This window comes from Netta rufina (assembly GCF_964035555.1).
Source record: "Netta rufina genome assembly, chromosome: 2".
In the NCBI taxonomy this organism is placed as follows: domain Eukaryota; kingdom Metazoa; phylum Chordata; class Aves; order Anseriformes; family Anatidae; genus Netta; species Netta rufina.
The window spans coordinates 5,528,838-5,535,767 of NC_140124.1; the positions used below are offsets into that span (position 1 = coordinate 5,528,838).

General features: G+C 46.9%; 1 long non-coding RNA gene across 1 annotated transcript; it reads left to right on the forward strand.

Annotated features, from left to right (window-relative positions):
- LOC311207157 lies at window positions 1–6,265 on the forward strand. Its single transcript, XR_014618252.1, has 4 exons — window positions 1–99; window positions 189–292; window positions 4,924–5,108; window positions 5,846–6,265. It is a non-coding gene; the product is annotated as an uncharacterized lncRNA (long non-coding RNA).
- The last annotated feature ends 665 nt before the right edge of the window (window positions 6,266–6,930 follow it).

A 6,930-nucleotide genomic window follows, 5' to 3' on the forward strand; every position in this document is an offset into this window, starting at 1 on the left:
GTGCTCACTGCCCCAGTGGGTGCAGCAGCAGAGGGAGTGCAGTGAGCACGTCGATCATCCATTGATCATCTCCCCACGGCCGAGGAGGAGGCAGAACAGGTAAGAAAACAGTCAGAGGCTGTGAAAACACCCTGTTCATGTTAATTTATTAAAGACATTTTCCTCCCTCATCTTGTTTTCATGAGAAGGTTTTGACTTGCTGTCGGCTCCATGCCATCTGAGCTCTGGAGGTGGAGACCACAGGACCTCTGATCTGCTGCGCACAGAAGCATCACAATGCTGACAGCAAAAGGTAATTTTTATTCACTGCTGTGTCCGAGTGCTCCATACCTGGTGTCAGAACAATGTCCTGGATGTCCAAGCTGCACAGCATCAGTAGTAGCACCTTGGTATTTCCTTCTTGTTTTGGCTAACTCTTGGGATCTAGGTTCACTCCCTGGTGTTGGAGACTGCCTTCCTGCCTCCTGTGAGGCTGTTTCCAGACAGGCTGTCCCCAGAGGAAAAGAGTTAAGGGACATCCATGCACTGGGAACATGCCCTGTATCTCACTGCAGCTACGAGAGCCACACCTAATTACCTGCTCCTAAATAGAGCCCAATTAGCCAGTGCCCAGCTTTCCTGCGCATCGTAGTCCCATCGCCTGTGTTTCCCCATGAGGTAGGTAGTTTGGAGGCCAGGGATGCTGCCAGCAGGGTCTCTTCATGCAACTTTCAGGAGAAAATCAAAACATTAGGGTATTTTACATCACGACAGTAGGGCTTTAGGTTTTCCTAGGGCTGCACAGTCTCTAGGATATAGAGATAGCTGTTCTTTGTGAGTGCTGGGTAGCACTTGGTGGTTGCTGCCTGTTAGTTTTTGAAAAATACTCTTGATTTGAGATGTGTTAAGATGTCGGTCTTGGAGACACTGCTGTATGGAAAAAAAAGGTCTTTCCTGAAGATCAGATCATTTTCTGTGTTTGAAGCTGTGCTCTGGAACAGGATGGCCCCCAAACACTGGTTACATGTTAAAGTAGTTTTAAAATTGCTTCAGTTTTACAGGAAGAAAATCATCCAATGTGGGAAGAAGAAAGAAAAGGTATTTGGGACCTTTGTGGTGCCTCTTTATATCCTAGAACATAAAGCTTGACACAGTGGGGCTCTGATTTCTAGCACATCTATAGCTTCTTGGGTCTGGAGTTGGTGAGGGGGCTCGTGAGCAGTGCTGCCAGGCTTTGAAACGGTGCCTTTCCTTCTCAGACAGCTAAAGGCAACTCAGATCCTTCTTCACTGCTGCCTCATGCCAGCTCAAATCCAAATGTTCATTAGAAGAAGGAAACGTGGGACAGTCAGGATGAGGTTGTGTTTTTCTCCTCATCCCCATGCCTCAGCCCCAGCCAAATTTTGGCAACCTCCAGTCCCAGCCTGGTCCTTGGGTCTGGAGCATCTTCTGGTCTTCTTCTTCTTCATCATCTGGCTGGTGGTGGAAGTTAAGAGGAAAAAACAGTGTGTTCTGGGGAGCAGCTCCTGCCCCACTGCCTTGTGCCTCCTCCCTGCATCATTGCCTTGGGGGATTTTGGCTGCGGAGACAGGACCAAGGTAGTAAGAGAGCAAGGAGGACATGAACATCTCTGAACCTTTCTGAAAGAAGGCAGGACATCTAGGTGCAGGAAACAAACACAATGAAGAACTTTATCATTAGACAAACACTCCCTGGGCAACTTTTAAATGGAGCATGTTCTCTGCCCATGAAGTCGTACAGGTGTTAGTATTTAAAGCTCCAAATTTTCATCTATTTCTCTATAAGCAGAGACATCACAGAATCACAGAATCACAGAATTTTCTAGGTTGGAAGAGACCTCAAGGTCATCGAGTCCAACCTCTGACCTAACGCTAACAGTCCCCACTATGTGGCAATATCTCCTTCCTTATAGATGCGGAATAACTCTGCCCTCATGCTCTTTGTTGGAAGGATCTTCCCAGTGCTTTCATCACTTTTCCTCAAAAAAAACTGCCTTAATTTTCTTTCTCATGAGCCTCCACCATTTAAAACCTTGAGTCTACTGTCAGGCAGCAAGATGTCAGAGAATTTCACCAGTGGAACCTGCACCTATTCACCTGAATAAGTAGAACCGGTTATCTTTTGGATCTTTTGGGGGTCCACATGCCCCACTTTAGCTACTTCTCAAGCACTTGGCCTTGCAGCATTTTCTTGCTGTTGTTTTCACATATGCAAGTTGCCTTTTCCCACTGGGCTCCAAGCTTGCACGGGAAAATATCCCAGATCAGATACCATAAACCCATGAGCAGCGTTGCTTAATGCAATCCATTTTGCAATGTTTCCACCCGTATCTGTTTATCCCCCTTGCCTGCCTTTTCACAGCAGGGCGGAGGCATTTGCTCGGCAGCTCTTGGCAGTTACGACCTCTGCATTCACAGGGACATGCTGGCCAGGCTCGGCTGAGCCCAGATGTGAGAATGTATTGCAGATATTCTCCACTTTTTCTTGACCAAATAAGGGAACGTTGCCCTTCCTAATGCTGGGGAACGGGGGTAGGATGAATAACTTGGAGGATTAAGAATGAAATCTGGAGCCTTTTCCCTCTCTGCTTGCAGGCTCGTGGGCTGGGAGGGATTGTTACCATCTGAAGGCTGGTGAAATGGGTTGGCTCCTCGTCGCTCAGTTCCCTGAGTTTGTTCCGGCAGTTTGTTGGCAGGTCTGGATGGGTCTGGGGATCCAGCCTGGAGATGGAGTGCTCCAAACCAGGGCTGGAGAGTAATGAGGCATCGTGCACGCCAAGGCTGCAGTTGCTTGCTGCATCCCTCCTCCATGGCTAAATAGGGCGCTTGAGTCTTCAGGGCTGATGTCCATCTGGCTCTTCACAGTCACTTAAGCAGTGTTTTCAAACAGCAGCTGCCAGGGCACCCTCCTCTGCTGCTTTGTGTGCCAGAAAAGAGAAGACCACCCCCTGTCTGCGAGGGATGCGAGTTCAGCATCTACTAACCGTTCCCAGCTGCTGCTCTCGGCCAGGGAAGCCTCATGCATGTGGGGAGAAATTGGGGAAGGTGGTCCTGTAGTCCCACCTCTGCCCTGGGAATTTGTGCAAGAAGATCGGTCCAAGGGGGAGAAGCTGGGAGATGATTGTACCTGCGTCTTGGTAGAGATGCAGACAGGTCCTGCTCCTGCTGAATGTGCAGAGCTGTGGGACTGATTGGAGAGGAGCAGAGCTCTTAGGGAATGCATTGGGAACCCTTTGTCTGAAGAGGCCTCCAAGGTGGCCCATGGCAAGCAAGAAGATCAGCTATGAATTGTGTTTTCTCCTGGTGCAAGGCTTAGAGTGAGATTAAGGAGCAACCCAAGGCACCTAAACTCTCATATTTACCTCTGAGACTGCCACAGGGCTTCTGTGTCCATGCTGCCTGCTGCTGGCAGCCTTGCCATGTCCTGGTTGAAGCTTGGCCACCCTCCTCTGGTTGTGTTTTCTGTCCTGCTTACTCCCCAGCCCTCTCTCCTTTGTCCTGTCAGTTCTCCCCTGCTGGGAGCTGAACCTCTTTCCAGATGCCTGGCTGGTCTCCCAGAAGCAGCACAGCACCATTGTAATGTGTAATTAGGCTGGAATTCTCCTCCAGCCGCCTTCTTCATTTAAATTACACCAATTGTTGAATATCCAAGAGGTTATAAACCCAAACAGAACGGGGTCCTTGCACTTTGCCCCTTCTTGCCCCAAAATGTAGTCTTTTAGCACATTACCTGGCAACACAGGAAAAATATCAACAATAACAGAGCCTAGTGCTGAATGAGGACATGCCTTGGAAAGATGGAGGAATGCAGTCCTATCTAGTGAAGGAGATGGGGCAGAAGAAATTTTGGAATTTTGGGTAAGTACATTTACCAAGGCTACCTGGCACAATAGCACCAAAGAGAGCTAAAAACCATGGATTTCCAAGAGCAATCCTAATCTTCCTCCTCTGGGCAACTCCAAGATAATGCCAGCATATGATCTGGGACACATCTTTCATGGAGAATTATTAAAACCAGACAGTAGCCAGGCATCTAAATAGTACTAAAAGCAGCATAACAGTGCTGACCTTGGTCTTTAGTGGATAAAATCCAAAGAAAGCGTGGAAGTGTTTTTGGAAGCTCAGACAAACCCTGGTGAATGGACGCTGCAGAGATGGCCATCTGTGTGTCTTCAAGGCTGGTTACTGCAGTGAGAAAGCAGCAACTGTTCAGCTGCGTAAGAGGGGTTTGACTTAATGTAACATAGATCTCAGCAAAGAGGCTGAAAAGAAAAGACCACCCTCCCTCTTTGATATGCAGCTTGTGTGACTTTTCTGTGACAGGGCAATCTCTCTCCAAGCTCAGGGCTGGGTCTGCAGTGGGGTCTCTGTGTGTAGCTCCAAGTGTTCCAGCTGCCGATGTGATCCTGCACAGGCAAAAATAAATCTGTAAGGGTCTTAAGGGTAATAGGTGTTTCTAAGGATTTCCCTGTCTGACTGCAGATTTTAAATGCATAGAAATGCATGGGGGAAAAATACAGGTATGGGTAAAGATGTGTGGGAACGACCGGGTCTCCCTTACTCCCATTTGCTTTGGGTTGGCTCTGTCTTCTGCTTTAAAACAAAAACAAACCCCCCAAAACATTGGACTGGGTTGCATAAACATTACCAGATCAGCTCTCTGACTGTCTGACACTGTTCTATCCCATTATGCGCTTTATCAGTGTTGATCTAGCCTGTATTAGCAGGAAGGCAAGTTATCGTGAAGATAAAGCCAAAGTGCTGAGGGGTAACAGCACTTTTTTCCCATGTCCCTTTCTGCAGCAGTGACAGCTTTTAGATTGCAGGTCTAACTCTAAGTGTGCCAAAAGGATGTAATCCTTTATCTCCTGCTATGAAAGGCATCTGAGATCCCCCTAAATGCCCAAACTGATGTCTTTTCTAGGTGCTCCAGCATCACAGCTCCCTGGGCAGGTCCTCGTGTTCACCAAGAGGGGCTGTTGCACTAATTGGGACTGTTTGAGGACTCGAGGACTGAACGTGTGCTGCTGAGATTTTCTTGAACACATCCCCACCTGGATGGCTGTGGGCTCAGAAGGACACGTGCCCTGTCAGGTCATCCATCTACAGGTGAGTCTAAATGCAACCAGGAATTTCTGCAAGCAGAATATAAAATATTCAGATCCAAACGTTGCCTTAGTCTGCATATTTCTTCCCTAATCTCTGGATTTGTTTTGCTTTCCGTGAGAAGAGTCTCACTGAGATGAATGGGATTGCCTTGCAGTAGTGTTTATTACAGCCTTCTGCTATGTGTAGGCTGTCTCCAGAGTATTAAACTCCGAGCATGTAAACTCTGAGTGCTGTGTGGCTGCACTGCATATCACAGCTCTCTTCTGTTCTGTAGCTGGGCCCTGCAGAAAGGGAGGTATGGCTGGAAAGCCCTCAATTGTAATGCACATTTTTCTCCTTTGGTGCAGACCAGACTGGTTTTCTAGCATGCTTGAGTTATGCATCATCCACAGCAAGTCACAAAATGACACTAAGCTTCTTCCGAGCAGAAATGAGGCTATAGACTTTTTAATACCGTTTTTTTGAGGGGGGTGGGAAGCAACTCTTTTATGCACATGCCCCCATTTTTCTTCAAACATATCTGCTGAGCACTGAAGTCTTGAAAAGAAAAATGGGACTCATTTACCTCTCGGGATTCTTTCTTCCCAGTGCATAAGACAATTTCTGTTGGGTCTAATAAGAGTAACATGGGCACATTGGTGACATGACTAGGTCAGGGTCATGGTATTGGACCTAGATGAGAGCAGGCTGCTGCTGGGACCTCTGTTCAATCAGCGCCACGTAATTGTGTCCCCCAGATGGAGAATTAAGGATCAGGCCATTGAGTTCTGTGCAGCACATGAAGCTGAAGAGGCAGACGGACCATAATTCAGCACTGCAAATGCAAGTCTACCTTGGCAAGGTTCACTTATCCAAGTCTTACATTTTGTGCATGAAACTGAAAATGTCTGGAGCTTGTGGCAGCTTTTGAAGGGTTGCATTTTGCTCTTGCTCCCCCTCTGTGGGCTGAGATACCCAAGCAGATTATGCACTGTGAGCACTGGACTCCGTGATGTATTGTTTCCTTTTGCCAGTGGGAACCACCAGTGAGAACCACCAGCAAATCCTGCTCAGCAGAAAACCGACAAAGTCTCAAAACCAGGAACCTTTCCAAAATCTCATCAGATCCCCTAGAAATCTCTGGCTAAAACCACAATTTATATTTTATTTGAAAAAAAAAAAAATCAAGGCAGAGAACATAAAAAAAAAACAACCATACAACTGCTCCAGCCAGGGTATTTAGGCATACTTTACTTTTGAGATAGTCTAAGTTTTTTAGGACATGAAATACAATTCTTCAGTTCTGGGAAACTGCCCATGAGAACCTCAATTCCTACAGGCCAAATAAGTCATAGGGCTGATGCTCAGCATGTAAAGTACCAGGATATGCTTGAGATGTACCTAATCTCTTGAGGAAATTGTTAGTTCCTCTAGGAAAAAAAAAAAAAAAAAAAAAAAAAAAGGGAATCATAAAGCCCTGCCTGATTTTTTCCAAGCCATATCTGGTACTATTTTCTCTGTTACAGCTCCTGCTGCAACATTTATGATCATCTTAAAAATGAGGACAAATTTTATTACAGGGTTATTGTAGATCTTGATTTGGCTGGGGATTTTCCCAGGAGCTGGAGGACATTCCCACCATCCTGAAAATAACCTTCGGAGTGTTTGGTTTTCGTCAGGACACGGGGTTTCTTCTGTATCTGCTGAGCCCACCCCTGGGAACCAGCCCATGCTGAGGGACAGGGAAGTGCCAGAGCTCAACACTGGTTTTGGCTCCAGTTCTAGGGCACATCATCTGCCTCATGTCCTGGCATCTGGTGTGAATGTCATGGTCCCTGTATGT